This window comes from Choloepus didactylus, chromosome 3, assembly GCF_015220235.1.
Source record: "Choloepus didactylus isolate mChoDid1 chromosome 3, mChoDid1.pri, whole genome shotgun sequence".
NCBI classification, from domain to species: Eukaryota; Metazoa; Chordata; class Mammalia; order Pilosa; family Megalonychidae; genus Choloepus; species Choloepus didactylus.
The window spans coordinates 140,755,160-140,774,768 of NC_051309.1; the positions used below are offsets into that span (position 1 = coordinate 140,755,160).

The following is a 19,609-nucleotide window of genomic DNA, read 5'->3' on the forward strand; positions in this document are numbered from 1 at the left end:
CCCTTTCTGAAAATGTTTTCTTAGAACTTTGTGGGTCCAGAATTTTTCCTAAAAAAATACTGAGCTAATGAATGAATGAAGAGATTTAGGGAATCTCTTTGGGGACTCTGAAGCTTAAAAAATTTTGATAAGTATTATGTAAAGTGTGATCCACTGTCTGTTAAGTACTTAGAAAATTTATAGCAATTGGGCATTGCTGCAGTGATGTGATGAAGGTGGGTGGTACTGGCAGGAGAGAGCTGATTGTGCATATTTCTTCCCATCTCTGTACTCAGTGATTTCATGTTAGTAGCTTGAAATCAGCCATGGTTGGTGGTAATTTTTTTTTTTTTAATTTATTAGAGAAGTTGTGGGTTTACAGAACAATCATGCATAAAAAATACAGGGTTTCCATAGACCATCCTATTATTATCACCTTGTATTGGCGTGGAACATTTGTTACAATTGATGATAGTACATTTTTATAATTGTACTATTAACTATATAGCTATAGTCCATTTTAAACTTAGGGTTCGTTGTGTAGTGTAGTTCCAAGGATTTAAAAAAAAATTTATTCTGGTACCATATATAGAATCTAACATTTCCCCTTCTGATCATATAGAGATATATATTTCAGTCATACTAATTACATTCACAATGTTTTGCTACCATCACCACCATTCATTACCAGAACATTTCCAAAACATTTCATCCTTCCAAATAGGAACCCTGTACATTTTAAGCCATAACTTCCCATTCTCTGTACCCACCCCATCCGCTGGTAACCTATAATTCTAGGTTCTGATTCTGTATGAATTTGCCTATTCTAATTAATTCAAATCAGTGAGATCGTATAATATTTGTCCTTTCATGCCTGGCTTATTTCACTTACATGATGTCTTTAAGGTTCATCCATGTTGTTGCATGTATCAGGACTTCATTCCTTTTTCACGGCTGAGTAACATTCCATTTTATGTTTATAACACATTTTATTTATCCATTCATCAGTTGATGGACATTTGGGTTTCTTCCATCTTTTGGTAATTGTAAATAATGCTGCTATGAGCATCAGTGTGCGAATATTTGTTCGAGTCCCTGCTTTCAATTCTTTTTGGTATATATGTAAAAGTAGGAATGCAGGTCATATGGTAGTTCTATACTTAGCTTTCTGAGGAACTGGGTTGGTGGTATTTTTAATCATGCAAATCAGCAAATGCTAGGAATCAGCACTCTTTTCACCCCCCACCCATGAGAACCAGGTGCTGAACATTTAATAGCACACCTCTGCTTTGCTGAGATATCCAAGTGTCTGATCAGGTACTCTTGTTGAACAGGCATTGTTAAAATTGTGTGGCGAGTAGCTTATGGCTGGAGCTACCAGACATGCACAGTAGGATCATGTAAGTGTCAGTGAAGGAATGGGGAAAACTGGTCCTTACCATAGGGAATTTGAAATGCACTGCCTCAGATCACCTTCAGCTTGTCTGAGATGCAGGTGTTTCAACAGAGGTCTTTGTGATAACCAAATGGAATAGCCCACTGGTTTAGAAACATGCTACTCCAGGTTTTAAGTCCTTCAAGACAGTTAGGACCAAAGGTAGAACAGAAGAGGAATGGTAGGCCCAGCAAGGGCAGGGAAGCTATGTGCAAAACAGCTGAAAGTATGTCACGGTGCTTTAGATGTCTGGGCTCACGCTTTATTCCAATCAAGACCAGTATAGTGGAACATGTAGGACTTTGGAGTCAAACAGACTTGATCTGACCCCCAAGTCTGCTAACCATTTGGCTCTGTGGCTTTGGCTGACTTACTTAATCTTTCTTATCCTCCTTTATTTTATCTGTAAGATGGATATAATATTTGGATATCCTTCATAGAATAGTTATGAGGATTATACAAATCATGTGAAGGGTTACTAAAGTAAGTAACCCTTTCGCACAGTATCTGGCCCATGATAGGTGCTCAGTGAATTCATGCTATTAATTTATGATATTGCTCTGTTGCTATGCATTGCAAATGTAGTATATTTTTAGACCCCAAAGGAAGCCTATTTATGGAGGGCTGATGCAAGGGGTCTTCTGTCTCATCTCTTAGGTGGTATCCTGTGAGTCCCATCTGTAGCATCATGGGTAGAAAAGGCTGAGTTTCTTCTGATAAAGTCTGGTTTGTTGAGTAGAGAGCCTCGGCTTCTTGAAGGTTGGCAATCGTAAAGAATCCAAAGGCAGCACTTGTGAGCTAATGCCCCAAGGCCCTGGATTGTGGAAAGATACAGGAAAGGGCAGTTTGATGCACCAGGAAGAAAACCAGCCCCCTTGATATACAATGGGATAATTTTCCTATTGTGTAAAGTAATATACACATAAATTATAAATTGCTCATAAAGCCCGAAGTTGTCAGAAAAGGAATGTAGAAATGATCTTGTGATGGTTGGGTTCATGTGTCAACTTGGCTAGGTGGCCTAGCTGTCTGGTCAAGCGGGCACTGGCCTGACGATTGCTGTGAGGCTATTTGAGGCTGGTTAATAAACCAACGGGCTGGTTTGTCGGATCATCGGTCAATTGACTGCAGCTGACTGATGACTCATCAAGGGGCGTGCTTCCACAGTGAGAGAATGCAATTGGCTGGATTTGGTCCGGGTGATCAGTTGGAGGCTTATAAGCCGGACGGTTAGAGAAACCTTCGCTGCTTCTTCAGCTGCTCAGTGAAGCTTTTCCTGGGGAGCTCGTCGAAGTTGCCAGTTCGTTTCCTGAGGAGTTCGTCAAAGTTGCCGGTTCGTTTCCTGAGGAGTTCGTCAAAGTTGCCGGTTCATTTCCCGAGGAGTTTGTCGGACGTCTTCCTTGGAGTTGACAGCTTGTTGACGGCTCTGCAGAATTTGGACTCGTGCACTCCCGCAGTTGCGTGAGTCACTTTTACAATTTGATAATAAGAGACATCTCTCATTGATTCTGTTTCCAAGGAGAACCTTAAATATACAGATCTGTATATGTTTAGTAGAACCTCTGTCTCTGGAAATTCTGTGAATTTATTTGACTTTTGCCCACTGGGGGGAAGTTTGTTTAAAACATTATCAATAATATCATGTAATGAAATTGTTGGACTTTAAAGACAAAATAGACAATTATATATATATATATATATACACACACACATACACACTGTGATATCTTTTTTTAAAGAAATCTCCAAGTATACTAATTCGAAGATAAGAAGGATTTAATTAAAAATGCCGAAATAAAATTCTGAGGTAAAAAATAAGTCTTGTTTTACCTGGTTCAATTTCTTTCCAGATAATTCTGATTTTGGTGAACACAAGAAAAGATGTGTAGGCTTTTGTTGCAACACGCCTTGTGCTTTCCTGCCTCAGACTGACCTCCTTCGACCACTCACCCACTCCAGGATTCCTCTTCTCACTTCTCCTGGATCCGCCTTTCACTTTCCAGCAACCTCCAACCTCCTCAAGTGCCACCCTCCTCCAGGTGCCACCTCAAGTCCCATGTCTCCTCTTTAGTCTTCCCTGACCATTCCTGCTTGGGAAGAGGTCACTTTCATCTGAATCACCTAAGCACTTTTGCTCAGAATGTTAGTTTGGTGATTAATCTCATCTAGCTTTGTGATGTCTTTTTCAGTATTATCTTTTTTTTAAATTAATTAATTTATTTATTTTTAATTAAATTCAGTTTTATTGAGATACATTCACACACCACACAATCATGCATGGTGCACAACCAACTGTTCACAGCACCATCACACAGCTATGCATTCATCACCCCATTCTATCCTTGAACATTTTCCTTACATCAGAAAGAGCAGCAATAAGAACAAAAAATAAAAGTGAAAAAGAACCACCAAACCATCCCCCCCATCCCACCCCACTCTTCATCTAGGTTTTGTCCCCATTCTCTACCCATCCATCCATACACCGGACAAAGGGAGTACAATCCACAAGGCCCCCACAATCACACTGCCACCCTCTGCAAGCCACACTGTCATACAATCATCTTCAAGAGTCAATGTCACTGGGTCCGACTTTGACAGTTGCAGGTATCCACCTCTAGCTATTCCAATACATTAAAACCCAAAAAGGGTTATCTATATAGTGCACAAGAATGTCCACCAGAGTGACGCCCAACTCCACCTGAAATCTCCCAGCTAGCGAAACTTTATTTTGTTTTATTTCTCATTCCCCTTTTGGTCAAGAAGATGCCCTCAGTCCCATACTGCTGGGTCCAGACTCATCCCTGCAAGCTATATCCTGCATTGCCAGGGAGATTTACACTCCTGGGAGTTAGGTCCCATGTAGGGGGGAAGGCAGTGAGTTCACCTGCCGAGTTGGCTTAGCTAGAGAGAGAGGGCCACATCTGAGCAACAAAGAGATACTCGGGGAGACTCCTAGGCACAACTATAAGCAGATTCAGCCCCTTCTTTGCAGTAATGAGCTTCATAAGGGCAGGCCCCAAGATAAAGGGCCTGGCACACCAAGCCACCAGCCCCCAATGCCTGCAAGAACATCAGCAACATTCCAGGTGAGGAAGTCCAAAGCCCCTGCACCCTCCCCCAGCTCCCTGGTCCCCCCCACCATACACACATTTCCACTCTCCGCCCAAATTACCTTGGGATGTGCCACTACCTCACAACAACCTATACAAACCCACCAAATCCCACTTCCCTTTCAAAGCTCCATGCAATCATGGTGTTTGAACAAACTGTCTGTATAAGTTACATTGTTTAGAAAACACAGATCCTGCACCAAATCAACATCTCTTCCCTTGGTCCCACACAGAAACTGAAGCTCCAAAACACAGCCAGCCTTGATCTCCAACCCCTGGCCTGCCCTGCCCATCTTAACCAGATCTGCTTCATTCACATCTCCAATCGAAGTCTGGGATCTTCCTCAGCTTCTTTTTTTTTTTTTTTTTTTAAGGCAATATGTCTTTTTTTTTTTTTTTTTAATCTTCATTTTATTGAGATATATTCACATACCACACAGTCATACAAAACAAATCGTACTTTCGATTGTTTACAGTACCATTACATAGTGGTACATTCATCACCCAAATCAATCCCTGACACCTTCATTAGCACACACACAAAAATAACAAGAATAATAATTAGAGTGAACAAGAGCAATTGAAGTAAAAAAGAACACTGGGTACCTTTGTCTGTTTGTTTCCTTCCCCTATTTTTCTACTCATCCATCCATAAACTAGACAAAGTGGAGTGTGGTCCTTATGGCTTTCCCAATCCCCTTGTCACCCCTCATAAGCTACATTTTTATACAACTGTCTTCGAGATTCATGGGTTCTGGGTTGTAGTTTGATAGTTTCAGGTATCCACCACCAGCTACCCCAATTCTTTAGAACCTAAAAAGGGTTGTCTAAAGTGTGCGTAAGAGTGCCCATCAGAGTGACCTCTCGGCTCATTTTGGAATCTCTCTGCCACTGAAGCTTATTTCATTTCCTTTCACATCCCCCTTTTGGTCAAGAAGATGTTCTCTGTCCCACGATGCCAGGTCTACATTCCTCCCCAGGAGTCATATTCCACGTTGCCAGGGAGATTCACTGCCCTGGGTGTCTGATCCCACGTAGGGGGGAGGGCAGTGATTTCACCTTTCAAGTTGGCTTAGCTAGAGAGACAGGGCCACATGTGAGCAACAAAGAGGCATTCGGGAGGAGGCTCTTAGGCACAACCATAGGGAGGCCTAGCCTCTCCTTTGCAGCAACCATCTTCCCAAGGGTAAAACCTGTGGTAGAGGGCTCAACCCATCAAACCACCAGTCCCCTATGTCTGTGGTCATGTTAGCAACCATGGAGGTGGGGTAGGCGAATACCCCTGCATTCTCCACAGGCTCCTCAAGGGGGCACTACATCTGTTTTTTTTCCTTGTTTTTCTTTTTTTTTTTTTTAACTTTCCCTTCTTTTTTAAATCAACTGTATGAAAAAAAAGTTAAAAAGAAAACAAACATACAATAAAAGAACATTTCAAAGAGACCATAACAAGGGAGTAAGAAAAAGACAACTAACCTAAGATAACTGCTTAACTTCCAACATGTTCCTACTTTACCCCAAGAAAGTTACATAATATAGCAACATTTCTGTGAACTTGCTCCTACTATATCCATCAGAAATTAACAGACCATAGTCATTCCTGGGCATCCCCAGAACGTTAAATAGCTTATCTGTTCTTCTTGGATTATTGTTCCCCCTTCCTTAATTGCTCTCTATTGCTAGTTCCCCTACATTCTACATTATAAACCATTTGTTTTACATTTTTCAAAGTTCACATTAGTGGTAGCATATAATATTTCTCTTTTTGTGCCTGGCTTATTTCGCTCAGCATTATGTCTTCAAGGTTCATCCATGTTGTCATATGTTTCACGAGATCCTTCCTTCTTACTGCTGCGTAGTATTCCATCGTGTGTATATACCACATTTTATTTATCTACTCATCTGTTGAAGGACATTTGGGTTGTTTCCATCTCTTGGCAATTGTGAATAATGCTGCTATGAACATTGGCGTGCAGATATCTGTTCGTGTCACTGCTTTCCGACCTTCCGGGTATATACAGAGAAGTGCAATCGCTGGATCGAATGGTAACTCTGTATCTAGTTTTCTAAGGAAGTGCCAGACTGACTTCCAGAGTGGCTGAACCATTATAGAGTCCCACCAACAATGAATAAGAGTTCCAATTTCTCCACATCCCCTCCAGCATTTGTAGTTTCCTGTTTGTTTAATGGCAGCCATTCTAACCGGTGTTACATGGTATCTCATTGTGGTCTTAATTTGCATCTCTCTAATTGCTAGTGAAGCTGAACATTTTTTCATGTGTTTCTTGGCCATTTGTATTTCCTCTTCAGAGAACTGTCTTTTCATATCTTTTGCCCATTTTATAATTGGGCCAACTGTACTATTGTCATTGAGTTGTAGGATTTCTTTATATATGCAAGATATCAGTCTTTTGTCAGATACATGGTTTCCAAAAATTTTTTCCCATTGAGTTGGCTGCCTCTTTACCTTTTTGAGAAATTCCTTTGAGGTGCAGAAACTTCTAAGCTTGAGGAGTTCCCATTTATCTATTTTCTCTTTTGTTGCTTGTGCTTTGGGTGTCAAGTCTAGGAAGTGGCTGCCTAATACAAGGTCTTGAAGATGTTTTCCTACATTATCTTCTAGGAGTTTTACAGTACTTTCTTTTATATTGAGATCTTTGGTCCATTTTGAGTTAATTTTTGTGTAGGGGGTGAGGTAGGGGTCCTCTTTCATTCTTTTGGATATGGATATCCAACTCTCCCAGCCCCATTTGTTGAAAAGACCATTATGACTCAGTTCAGTGACTTTGGGGGCCTTATCAAAGATCAGTTGGCCATAGATCTGAGGGTTTATCTCCGAATTCTCAATTCGATTCCATTGATCTGTATGTCTATCTTTGTGCCAGTACCATGCTGTTTTGGCAACTGTGGCTTTATAATAAGCTTCAAAGTCAGGGAGTGTAAGTCCTCCCACTTCGTTTTTCTTTTTTAGAGTGTCTTTAGCAATTCGAGGCATCTTCCCTTTCCAAATAAATTTGATAACTAGCTTTTCCAAGTCTGCAAAGTAGGTTGTTGGAATTTTGATTGGGATTGCATTGAATCTGTAGATGAGTCTGGGTAGAATTGACATCTTAATGACATTTAGTCTTCCTATCCATGAACATGGAATATTTTTCCATCTTTTAAGGTCCCCTTCTATTTCTTTTAGTAGAGTTATGTAGTTTTCTTTGTATAGGTCTTTTACATCTTTGGTTAAGTTTATTTCTAGGTACTTGATTTTTTTAGTTGCTATTGAAAATGGTATCTTTTTCTTGAGTGTCTCTTCAGTTTGTTCATTTCTAGCATATAGAAACATTACTGACTTATGTGCATTAACCTTGTATCCCGCTACTTTGCTAAATTTGTTTATTAGCTCTAGTAGCTGTATCGTCGATTTCTCAGGGTTTTCTAGATATAAGATCATATCATCTGCAAACAATGACAGTTTTACTTCTTCTTTTCCAATTTGGATGCCTTTTATTTCTTTGTCTTGCCGGATTGCCCTGGCTAGCACTTCCAGCACAATGTTGAATAACAGTGGTGATAGCGGGCATCCTTGTCTTGTTCCTGATATTAGAGGGAAGGCTTTCAGTCTCTCAGCATTGAGTACTCTGCTGGCTGTGGGTTTTTCATATATGCTCTTTATCATGTTGAGGAAGTTTCCTTCAATTCCTACCTTTTGAAGTGTTTTTATCAAAAAGGGATGTTGGATTTTGTCAAATGCTTTTTCAGCATCTATTGAGATGATCAATTGATTTTTCCCTTTTGACTTGTTAATGTGTTGTAATACATTGATTGATTTTCTTACGTTGAACCATCCTTGCATGCCTGGAATAAACCCCACTTGGTCATGGTGTATGATTTTTTTAATGTGTCTTTGGATTCGATTTGCAAGTATTTTGTTGAGGATTTTTCCATCTATATTCATTAGGGAGATTGGCCGGTAGTTTTCCTTTTTTGTAGCATCTTTGCCTGGTTTTGGTATTAGATTGATGTTAGCTTCATAAAATGAGTTAGGTAGTGTTCCATTTTCTTCAATGTTTTGAAAGAGTTTGAGTAAGATTGGTGTCAGTTCTTTCTGGAAAGTTTGGTAGAATTCCCCTGTGAAGCCATCTGGCCCTGGGCATTTATTTGTGGGAAGATTTTTGATGACTGATTGGATCTCTTTGCTTGTGATGGGTTGGTTGAGGTCTTCTATTTCTTCTCTGGTCAGTCTAGGTTGTTCATATGTTTCCAGGAAATTGTCCATTTCCTCTACATTATCCAGTTTGTTGCCATATAGTTGTTCATAGTATCCTCTTATAATTTTTTTAATTTCTTCAGGATCTGCAGTTATGTCACCTTTTTCATTCATTATTTTGTTTGTATGGGTCTTCTCTCTTTTTGATTTTGTCAGTCTAGCTAGGGGCTTGTCAATCTTGTTGATCTTCTCAAAGAACAAACTTTTGGTGATATTTATCCTCTCTATTGTTTTTTTGTTCTCTATGTCATTTATTTCTGCTTTAATCCTTGTTATTTCTTTTCTTCTACTTGGTTTAGGATTGGTTTGCTGTTCATTTTCTAGCTTCTTCAGTTGATCCATTAGTTCTTTGATTTTGGCTATTTCTGCCTTTTTAATATATGCGTTTAGTGCTATAAATTTCCCCCTTAGCACTGCTTTTGCTGCATCCCATAGGTTTTGGTATGTTGTGTTCTCATTTTCATTCGTCTCTATATATTTAGCAATTTCTCTTGCTATTTCTTCTTTAACCCACTGATTGTTTAGGAGTGTGTTGTTTAACCTCCAGGTATTTGTGAATTTTCTAAGTCTCTGATGGTTATTGACTTCTAATTGTATTCCATTGTGGTCAGAGAATGTGCTTTGAATAATTTCAATCTTTTTAAATTTATTGAGGCTTGTTTTATGTCCCAGCATATGATCTATTCTGGAGAAAGTTCCGTGAGCACTAGAAAAGTATGTGTATCCTGGTGATTTGGGATGTAATGTCCTGTATATGTCTGTTAAATCTAATTCATTTATCAGATTGTTTAGGTTTTCAATTTCCTTACTGGTCTTCTGTCTGGTTGATCTATCTATAGGAGAGAGTGATGTGTTGAAGTCTCCCACAATTATTGTGGAAACATCAATTGCTTCCTTTAGTTTTGCCAGTGTTTCTCTCATGTATTTTGTGGCACCTTGGTTGGGTGCATAGACATTTACGATTGTTATTTCTTCTTGCTGAATTGCCCCTTTTATTAGTATGTAGTGGCCTTCTTTGTCTCCCAAAACATCCCTGCATTTGAAGCCTATTTTATCTGAGATTAATATTGCTACACCTGCTTTCTTTTGGCTGTACCTTGCATGAAATATTTTTTTCCATCCTTTCACTTTCAGTTTCTTTGTGTCCCTGTGTCTAAGATGAGTCTCTTGTATGCGACATATTGATGGTTCATTTTTTTTGATCCATTCTGCGAATCTATATCTTTTAATTGGGGAGTTTAATCCATTTATATTCAACGTTATAACCGTGAAGGCATTTCTTGAATCAGCCATCTTATCCTTTGGTTTATGTTTGTCATATTTTTCCGCTCTGTCTATTAATATCCTTTATTGTACCCATACCGAATCTCTTTAGTACTGAACCTTTCTCCAATTCTCTCTGTCCTTTCTTTGTTTCTCTGTCTGTAGGGCTCCCTTGAGTATCTCCAGTAGGGCAGGTCTCTTGTTAGCAAATCCTTTCAGCATTTGTTTGTCTGTGAAAAATTTAAGCTCTCCCTCAAATTTGAAGGAGAGCTTTGCTGGATAAAGTATTCTTGGCTGGAAATTTTTCTCACTCAGAATTTTAAATATATCGTGCCACTGCCTTCTTGCCTTCATGGTGGCTGCTGAGTAGTCACTACTTAGTCTTATGCTGTTTCCTTTGTATATGGTGAATTGCTTTTCTCTTGCTGCTTTCAGAACTTGCTCCTTTTCTTCTGTGTTTGACAGTGTGATCAGTATATGTCTCGGAGTGGGTTTATTTGGATTTATTCTATTTGGGGTTCGCTGAGCATTTATGATTTGTGTATTTATGTTGTTTAGAAGATTTGGGAAGTTTTCCCCAACAATTTCTTTGAATACTCTTCCTAGACCTTTACCCTTTTCTTCCCCTTCTGGGACACCAATGAGTCTTATATTTGGACGTTTCATATTATCTATCATATCCCTGAGGTCCATTTCGATTTTTTCAATTTTTTTCCCCATTCTTTCTTTGATGCTTTCATTTTCCATTCTGTCATCTTCGAGGTCACTGATTCGTTGTTCAACTTCCTCTAGTCTTGCACTATGAGTGTCCAGAATCTTTTTAATTTGGTCAACAGTTTCTTTAATTTCCATAAGATCATCCATTTTTTTATTTTGTCTTGCAATGTCTTCTTTATGCTCTTCTAGGGTCTTCTTGATTTCCTTTGTCTCCCGTACTATGGTCTCATTGTTCATCTTTAGTTCTTTGAGTAGCTGTTGTAGGTGCTGTGTCTCTTCTGATCTTTTGATTTGGGTGCTTGGGCTTGGGTTATCCATATCGTCTGGTTTTTTCATATGCTTTATAATTTTCTGTTGTTTTTGGCCTCGTGGCATTTGCTGAACTTGATAGGGTTCTTTTAGGATTTGTAGACCAATTGAAGTCCTTATGTCTAATTTATCAGATCTACAGCTTCGTGGAGTACACTTTCTCTAACTAACCAGCAGGTGGCGTCCACGAGCCACCTGTTCTCCACAAGCCAGTTCTCCCCTGCTTAGCCTTTTTGGTGAGTGGGGGAGTGAGTCTTGTGGGGTCCAATTGGTGTACCAAGCTTGCGTGTGTAGTTGGTGTTGCCTGCCCTGTATATGGGGCGTGTTTCTGGGCAGTCCGGGAGGGGGGGGTGGCTCTAACAATCAAATCTCCCTGGTGATCCTAGAGTTTTAAGGCTGCTGCAATAGTCTAATCCTTCAGTTCAGTCCTGCCACAGTTTGTCTCTGCCACTGACCCACAAGTCCTTGGTATTGGCGTATGGCTCCTGAGACTTGCAAGTGGGCCCCTCTTCCAGGCCGTGCACCCCAGGTCCTCTGTTGAGGGATGACTGTGCTATGTCACAGGTGAGTGCCGTCCCCCCAGGGCAGTTCTGGGCTGCTGGGCTGTGTAGGGAGGCTCCCCGTCTGCTGAAATGATGACTGAATGGGGCTTTGTTAATTCACACTGCTCCACCTTCCCAACTCTGGGACAATCAGCTGAGGTTGAAGGGAAGGCTAATGTCCATGCCCAGTTTTGTGGTATGTGCCTGTTATTTGAAGCACTTCCGTCACACTGGGTTGTCTGGGGCAGCTCTGGGCTATGGGGCTGGCGATGGGCAGGAGTGTTTCCTGTCCACCAGGATGATGGCTGTGAGCGGACACCCCCCTTTTCTCGGGAAGTTGTGGTGTTTAGTGAATTTTCTCAGCTGCTGGATTATTGCGTTTTGTCTCAGAGCTCTCCTAGTTCTGCTCTTGACTTGACCTGCCCAAACTGCAAGTCTTTGAAGCTTTCTGTATTGGGCTTCTTAGAGTAATTGTTTTAGAAAAAGAAAAATGGATTAAAAAAAAAAAAAAAAAAAGGGCCCTCCTCAGAGATCTAATGGGTTATTGAAATGCTAAGAGACAAAGCAACCAGGGCCATTAAGGAAAGGTCCACAGGGCAGAGAGATCAGCTTTTCTTCGGGATTTGCATATGCGCCTCAAGGCCTGAGCTCCGCCCTTCCCCTTTCTGTGTTCACCAGAACTCCAAAAATCCTCCGCTTTTATTCTGGAGTTTTTCGTGTTGTTTTTTTTCTATGCCTGTCTCCTCTCTGCTGGGCTGGCTGCTCTCAGATTCTCTGGTGTCTGGTCTCCGTCTATCTATGGTTGGAGTTTGGATCAGCAGAATGAGTTTCCAATAAGGGCTGCCACTGCAGTTCTCCCTTCTCCTTCCCGGAGCTGACAGCCCCTCCTGCCACGGGACTGAGCCTGGCAGGGAGGGGCGCGGGTCCCCTGGCTGCAAAAACTTACAGATTTCGCTGATCTCAGCAGTTCCACGTTTTCGTGAGTGTTGTATGAAGTATGCCCAAAGTCAGATTGCTCTGTGGTGTCCAGTCCACGCAGTTCCTGGCTTTCTACCTACTTTCCTGGAGGAGTAACTAAAACATACATCTCACCAGTCTGCCATCTTGCCCCGCCTCCCCTCAGCTTCTTTTTTTAACAGTTGCTGTATGTGCTAATACTGACATTCATATCTGCCGAGCTCCAGCCTGCAGCCCCAGAGACCACACAGACACCCAACGCTCCAGAGACTGATCAGGCCATCCTCAAAGGGATCAGCATCCCACAGCCTGGAGGCAAACAGAATTCAGGAACAATTTGAAAGCTGTAAGAGCTCACAACCCAGGGACCACCACAATAATCGTTCCCCTGCTAGGCTGTACTCCAAGACTCAACTCCGAGTCTACACTTTGTGGTCAGTCCGTACTGGAGAGGCATTACAGAGCCTACCCCCGTTTCTGGTGTAGTTCACCCAAAATGCTGTGCACAGAATCCACACACCCTGCAGCCCCACTCCACCTCGCAGCTGCTCAACATTCCATTGCATGCACACACCAGATTCCACCTTAGTATCATCTTGAATGTCTCCCCAGCTAGATTGCGGGTACTCTGAGGAAATGGACCACAATTTTACTCTTCTTCACACCTTCTTCCTCCTGTTAGTGATTGATTAATGCTGTGCTTTTTATAGAGTAGGAAGACAATAAATATCACAGAGTTTATCTGATTATTCCTGAAATGATTAAGGCCACTATATCTTCATAAGTGTGTGTTTGGAGTTAAACTAGCAGCAGTAGGTACTGAGGTCTTTTTTTTTTTTTTAATTGTGGTGATGATGCTGGAATTCTCTAGTAACTGCTTCCACAATGTCATTTGTGGTGCCATTTGTTCTACTGAGTTATAAACATTTTTAACTCTGACTCTGGTGTAAGGGACCTGGGTTTGAGTTCTGATTTTCCTAGTTACCAGCTGTCTGACTTAGGGTGAGTTATTTAACCTGTCTATGGCTCAGTTTCTTCATCTGTAAAACAGGAATGATACTTATAGGATGGAGACAAAGGAGTAAAATAGCAACAGTAGCACTCAATGGATATGAGTTGTTTATCATTAATGTTATTTTGATAAACAGAGGTGAAAAGCAAAAACCTTAGCCATGGATATCAGTCTCCAATCCTCTGAACCAAGAGTAGCTTGAATAATGAGAAACCCTTGCACACCAGGGTGGTTTTGCTATACCAAGAGTTGGCTGTTTAGCAGCACTGGTGCCAAGTGCCCCTGAATGAAGAATGCTGTGAAGAATACGGAAGGACCACTTTCCTTATGAGGTGTTTACTTCTAAACAAAATCTGGCCTCACGTTGTCATCAACCCCCTCTCCAAATCTCACTTCCCCTTGTAAAACAAAAAGCAGTATTAATACCTACAAGACACTGTACTTTAAGTTTTGTTATTCTGGATCTGGTCAAGTTGCAAAGGAAGTACAAAGTCATTACCTGGAGCTAAGTCAGCAAGGTTTTTGGCCTGAAATTAATGATGAAACAAGGTTCAACCATGTTCAATGTTTTCTCAGGGATGTCCAAGAAAAATGACAACTTTGGCTCCATGGAAGAATGGAGAGCTATGAAGGAACAAAAATCCCCCAGTCTTCCAACAACTGCTGGCTCAGGTAAGAGTGCTCCTTTAGGGAGAGCAAGAGGGTCGTGCATGGGGTGAGATTACATCCTTCTGCGCTTCTCCAGCAAGTGCAAAGCAGAAGCCTCCAAAAGACACAGAGTGGCTCGTCAGCTTTTCTGCCTGGTCTAACAAATTAGACATAAATCCCAAAAGGGATACTGCAATATTAAAGTCCATTTATATACACTATAAAGTTTCCCCTGTGCATCCTGGCAGGTATGTGTGAGGCTGGGAAGTGTCTGTGGGATGATTCCTCTGAGAATTATGCGGAGCTGACAAGACTGAAATCCACGGCCAAACTAGAAAAGGATGGAAACTTGTGCTGTGCAAGGGTCTGTGGCCCATATGTATAAGTAAGTCCTATTAATCCCCTCTGAGCAGAGTGGAACAAAATTATTAAGGCTGGTTCCTGAAGAAACATATAATGCAGCACCTAATGAAAATGTCAGGTGCAGTGAGTTATTACTTGTGGCATTGCTGTTCTGAAGCGCCAGGTATTTCTCTACCTGTTATCGAAGAACATGAGTCTTGTGGGGAAGGCAGGCCCCGTGGGAAGAGAGCGTCAGCAGTTATTTTGCTGAAAGGATCAGAGCCAGTCTGACAATGGGGCCAGCTGAGTTGCCTGAGGAAATGGTGGGGGCTTCTGCGGTGAGGTGAGGTGAAGAAGTGAGCCATGGGGAAGTGTATGGGAAGAAGATGCTGCCTCTCTACAGTGCTGAGTAATATTATAACCCAAATCACCCGACCCTGTGGACTTGAAAATTGCTCTTCCAGGCACCTCGTATTATTACAAATCCAGATGGGATCACTGCAGAAAGGGATATGGGTCTGGTTGTTTCTGTAGCCATTCCAGAAATCTAAGTTCGGTGTTTGGCATTTATTTATGTTTATTCTATATTTTGGATCCTCAGAGGAGTTATGCCTCTCTTTGACTTTTGTTATATTTACCCTAGCCAGCTCTTTGGAGTCTCTGTGACTTCTCCTCCTCCCCTCCTCATGTCAACTCATCATCAGATGCTTCTATTCTACCTTTGTGGTGCCCCTGGCATTCATCCTGTTTTCTCTTTGCCACTTCCCTTGCCTGTCTACCAGGCCTCGCTACTTGTCAACTGGACATCTATGGTCTCCCCCACTCCAGTCTCTTCCCTTTGACCTTCCTGCCCATAGCACAGGAAGTAGTACTGACTACCACCATTTAATGGATGCTCTATCTGTGCCAAACCCTTAACTTACGTTGTTTCTAATGTTTGCAGTAGCCCTGCAAATGGTATTATTACCTCCACTGTACAGCTGGGGAGGCTCCAAAAAGGTACATAATATGTGCAAGGTCATGACAGCTAATGAGGGGCAAGGCTAGGATTTTAACCCATGCTGACAGAAAAACATGCTATTTTTCTCTGCTTGAGAACCTTCAGTGGCTCCCATTGCCTACTAGCTCAAGCCCAGGTTCTTTAGATTGGCATTCAAGGCCCTCTAAAATTCTGGGTTTTCTTCTCTACTCCCTCCTCATTCTGTCCTACACTTAAGCCAAACAAACATTTTCATTTACTGGACACACCCATGCTGTCTTTCCTTTGTGCTTTTATACAGGCTGTTGCTCCTGCCTGGGGCAGTCTCTGTCACTCCTCCCTGTATGTAGGTAAATGTTGCCCAGGAAAACATTTAAACAAGAGTCCGGCTAGAGAGCCCTTTATTTTATGGTTCACAAAGGGTATACTGGATCTTTATTAAATAATCTAAAATGTCCTTTCAATATTGTTTTCTTTAATGTCTTTTTAAAAGACATTTAAAGAGAATCAGAAAGCAATTAAATGATTAATTGCTTCAGCCAGATTCTGCTGCCCTCAGCCTCCGTGTACACTCTCTGACCGATAAGCCTCTGTTTCTGAGCCCTGTCTGATTGAGGAAGGCAATGACGGAAAATGCTTGGTGTGTCACATGACTGATACTTGCTGTCATGAGCCATCGTTCTCTAACTGCAAGCTTTCATTTCCAAAGCCCTGGCATGATATCAGGAGCTGTAAACCCTCATGTGAGTAAGTGAGCAGTTAAGAACTGGCAGTTTTTCAATCTCAAGTCTCTTCAGCTTTAAACCCATATTTAGCTGTGATTTTTTTTTTCCTAAGTTGGACATTCCTTTTGGTGAACACTTTTTTGATAAATAAAATGGAGTAGAAGTAAATTTGATGGAAACAGATATGGGTTGGTCCAGTTAAGGCTGGCCTTAGGGAAAAAGTCATACCAGTCCCAACCTTGATTCTATAGTCAGAGCAGGAGATGAGAGTGAAGTGATGAGTATATGGGGTTTCCAGTCCCTCCACTTACAATCATGAACTCAAAGTTGGGGGCCCTGAAAATGCACTCAAAGGTTATTAATCCATTGGTGGAGATGACTCACAATACCAGTTTGGACAGACATTGCTCTTGATCTCTTGGGGAAGTCCAGGAGTCATCTATTCTAGCGTCAAACTCTGAATGTAGCAGCCTTGTGGAATATCAGGGAAGGATATAGTGTTGGAAAGATTTCTTTTCTACTTGCAATGTTTAAGTAATTGGGCTTCAATTTAACACAGAATTAACTGTTCTTAGTGCATTATTAGTTGGACAGTGTGATTAACATTAAATTTACATTTAATCTCACAACAAAATGTGGCTGTAATTTGAAGGACTCGCTCAAAGATTTGTTCCTGCCTGATAGTTTTATTTTGAAATTTGCATATCAAATGTTTCATTACCCACTTTTCAGTTTTTTTTCTTTAGGTTTCAAAACAAATTAGCAAGAAGGGGAAAGAGTAGAGAAAAGAAACTATGCACACCACCAGAATGTGATAGTCAGCACTTATCATGAAAGCAAGTTGTAAGTTCATACTTAGTTTTTAGACATTCATCTATTTTTTCTTGCCTTTTCCTTTATCTTCATCTCTGGCAGATAATTATTGACCACCACTTGAATGTGAAGAATCCTTTAAAGAAAAAAAAAAATTTCTCAGCATATGGAGCTCATTTAGAAGAAAATTGCAGACGTGCAGAAATAATAACATCTTACATTTATGGAGTGCTCATGATATGCCAAGCACTGTTCAAAGTGCTAAATATAGTATTATCTCATTTTATCCTCTCAACAATCATATGAGGTGGATACTATTATCCCTATTTTATGGATGAGGGAACTGAAGTGCGTGGAGATTAAGTAATTTGTCTGCAGTCACATAGCTAGGAAGTGGTGGAGCCAGGATTTGAACCCAGTCTGAATCCAGAATAAAAAAATAAAACAACTATAGCCAGAATGAAATAAATTTAGCTCTTTTTTGGTTTCTTAAACTTGCTACTACCACTAATGGATTTTGAGCAGCCATTAGGATGGCATTTGAAAGAATAGAAGAGAAGCGAAATTGTTCAGAGCAGAGAGATGATAAAAAGAGTGGAAAATGAAGAAGGATGCTGTGATAGGTTCTACAAGGTAGGCATGGTGGTGTTCTCTCTTCTTGCAGTGTTCTGCTCACCTGGGCCTCAGCCTGTACCCAAGGGGAGTGATGAACAGGTAAGAAGTGTGGCTGGTGACTGACTTTTTGGCACTCACTGCAATGGTTTCCTCCTCCTCAAGCTGAGATGGATAACCCGGAGAGCTAACTTTGAGTTCATCCATCTGAAGCAGGCCCCACAGCATACTTCTAGATTTGCACTGCATTTCATAATTATGTCCTTTCTTTTCAGACTTCCCCTACATCAGAACACCTAAGGGTCTGGCCTACAGTCTTTTATGTAAACTCACTAGGCCAGATGTGTTTTAGAATTAAGAATTTTTCAGATTTTAGAAAGGTAACATGGTATATATTCTATATATTATATAACATTCCCAGTGGGGTCTAGGTCAGTACCCCATAAACAAATACATTCATATTTCTGCAGCACAAATGTATACATCATCACCCTAAATGATAAATGATAAATGATAAATAATAGCCTCATGTCAAGAAGGTCAGAGTTTGCCACCAAAGGAGTTTTTGTGAAAAATTCATGAAAAAATGTTTGGCTTTTTGGATTTTGGAATTGAAGATAAGGGACTGTGGACCTGTACCATCACCACTTCTGTTCCAGTCTGCCAAAATGCAATACACCAGAAATGGGTTGCCTTTTAACAATGGGGATTTTTTAAGTTACAAGTTACAATTCTAAGGCTGTGAAGATGTCCAAATTAAGGCTTCAACAAGAAGATACCTTCTTGGAGGAAAGGCTGCTGTTATCTGGGGTTCCTCTGCCAAAAGGGAAGGCACATGGTGATGTCTGCTGGTCCTTCTCTCCCGGACTCTGGTTTCAGAATGGCTCTCTCTGTCCAAACGTATCTGGGCATTTCTCTCTCAGCTTCTCTGAGCTCTCTGAGTTTCATCTGTCTTTTATCCTCTTATTGAAGACTCCAGCGAGGGGATTAAGACCCACCTTGAATTGGGTGGGTCACATCTCCATGGAAACAACCTAATCAAAAAGACCCACAACAGGTCTGCCACCACAGGAATGGATTAAAAGAATATGGCTTTTCTGGGGTCCATAACACCTCCAAACCAGCACACCATCCTTCCATTTTCATCAGAGGCATGAGGATGAAGAGGCTGACAAGGCTAATCCTACATTTTCCACAGCTAGCTAGGAAAGGGTCTGATTTGGCCTGAGCCTTAAGCACCTCAGGTCCAATTTTCCCATCCCAGGTTTTAGTCAGGAAAGTAAGCCCTCTGGAAGTAGTTAGTTCCAATGCTCTACATTCCCTGCAGCAGTTTGGTGGGCAAAAAGTAATAAAGAAAATACAAACAGGAAAGAAAAGATTTGGATTTTTTTTTCATTTGAAAGACCTATTTGCACTACTTAGAAAGCCCTATATCCTTCTTCCCTTGGGAGTTACTTAGCTTGGCTTGGAGGACCACAGCTTAAAGTACAATATAGCAAGTATTATTAAAAACAACCTGTAAAAATGCATTATCCCAAAGATTTAGCAGCTAATTTTGTGTTGCCTTTACTTCTTACATCACTTTTTTTTCCAGTGTATAACCTTTAAATTTTATGTGCTTCTCTCAAATTCCTTCTGGGTTTAATGATGAATCTCTTTATCTGTGTTGCTCTGGTAAGGCCTATGGAAGGAAAATCATAAATTAATGGCATATGTTTGTAACTATAAACAGGGGATGGATTCAGAAATATACAAACATGCCAAATACCCTATATCCTAGAATTGCAATACTCAACTCCCAATTAACCTTAGATTTACAAGTATAATCAAATGGTCCAGTTCATTTCCATTGAAAAGCTATGCACCAAGTATAATTTTTCACTTGACCTAAATTTATAATAGACCTTGAGA

The 19,609-nt window shown here is 40.9% G+C and overlaps 1 long non-coding RNA gene across 1 annotated transcript; it reads left to right on the forward strand.

The window, feature by feature from the left end:
• The first annotated feature begins 2,824 nt into the window (after positions 1-2,824).
• On the forward strand, positions 2,825-14,572 carry LOC119528820. The gene is made up of 3 exons (XR_005215769.1): positions 2,825-2,875; positions 14,156-14,251; positions 14,476-14,572. It is a non-coding gene; the product is annotated as an uncharacterized LOC119528820 (long non-coding RNA).
• The last annotated feature ends 5,037 nt before the right edge of the window (positions 14,573-19,609 follow it).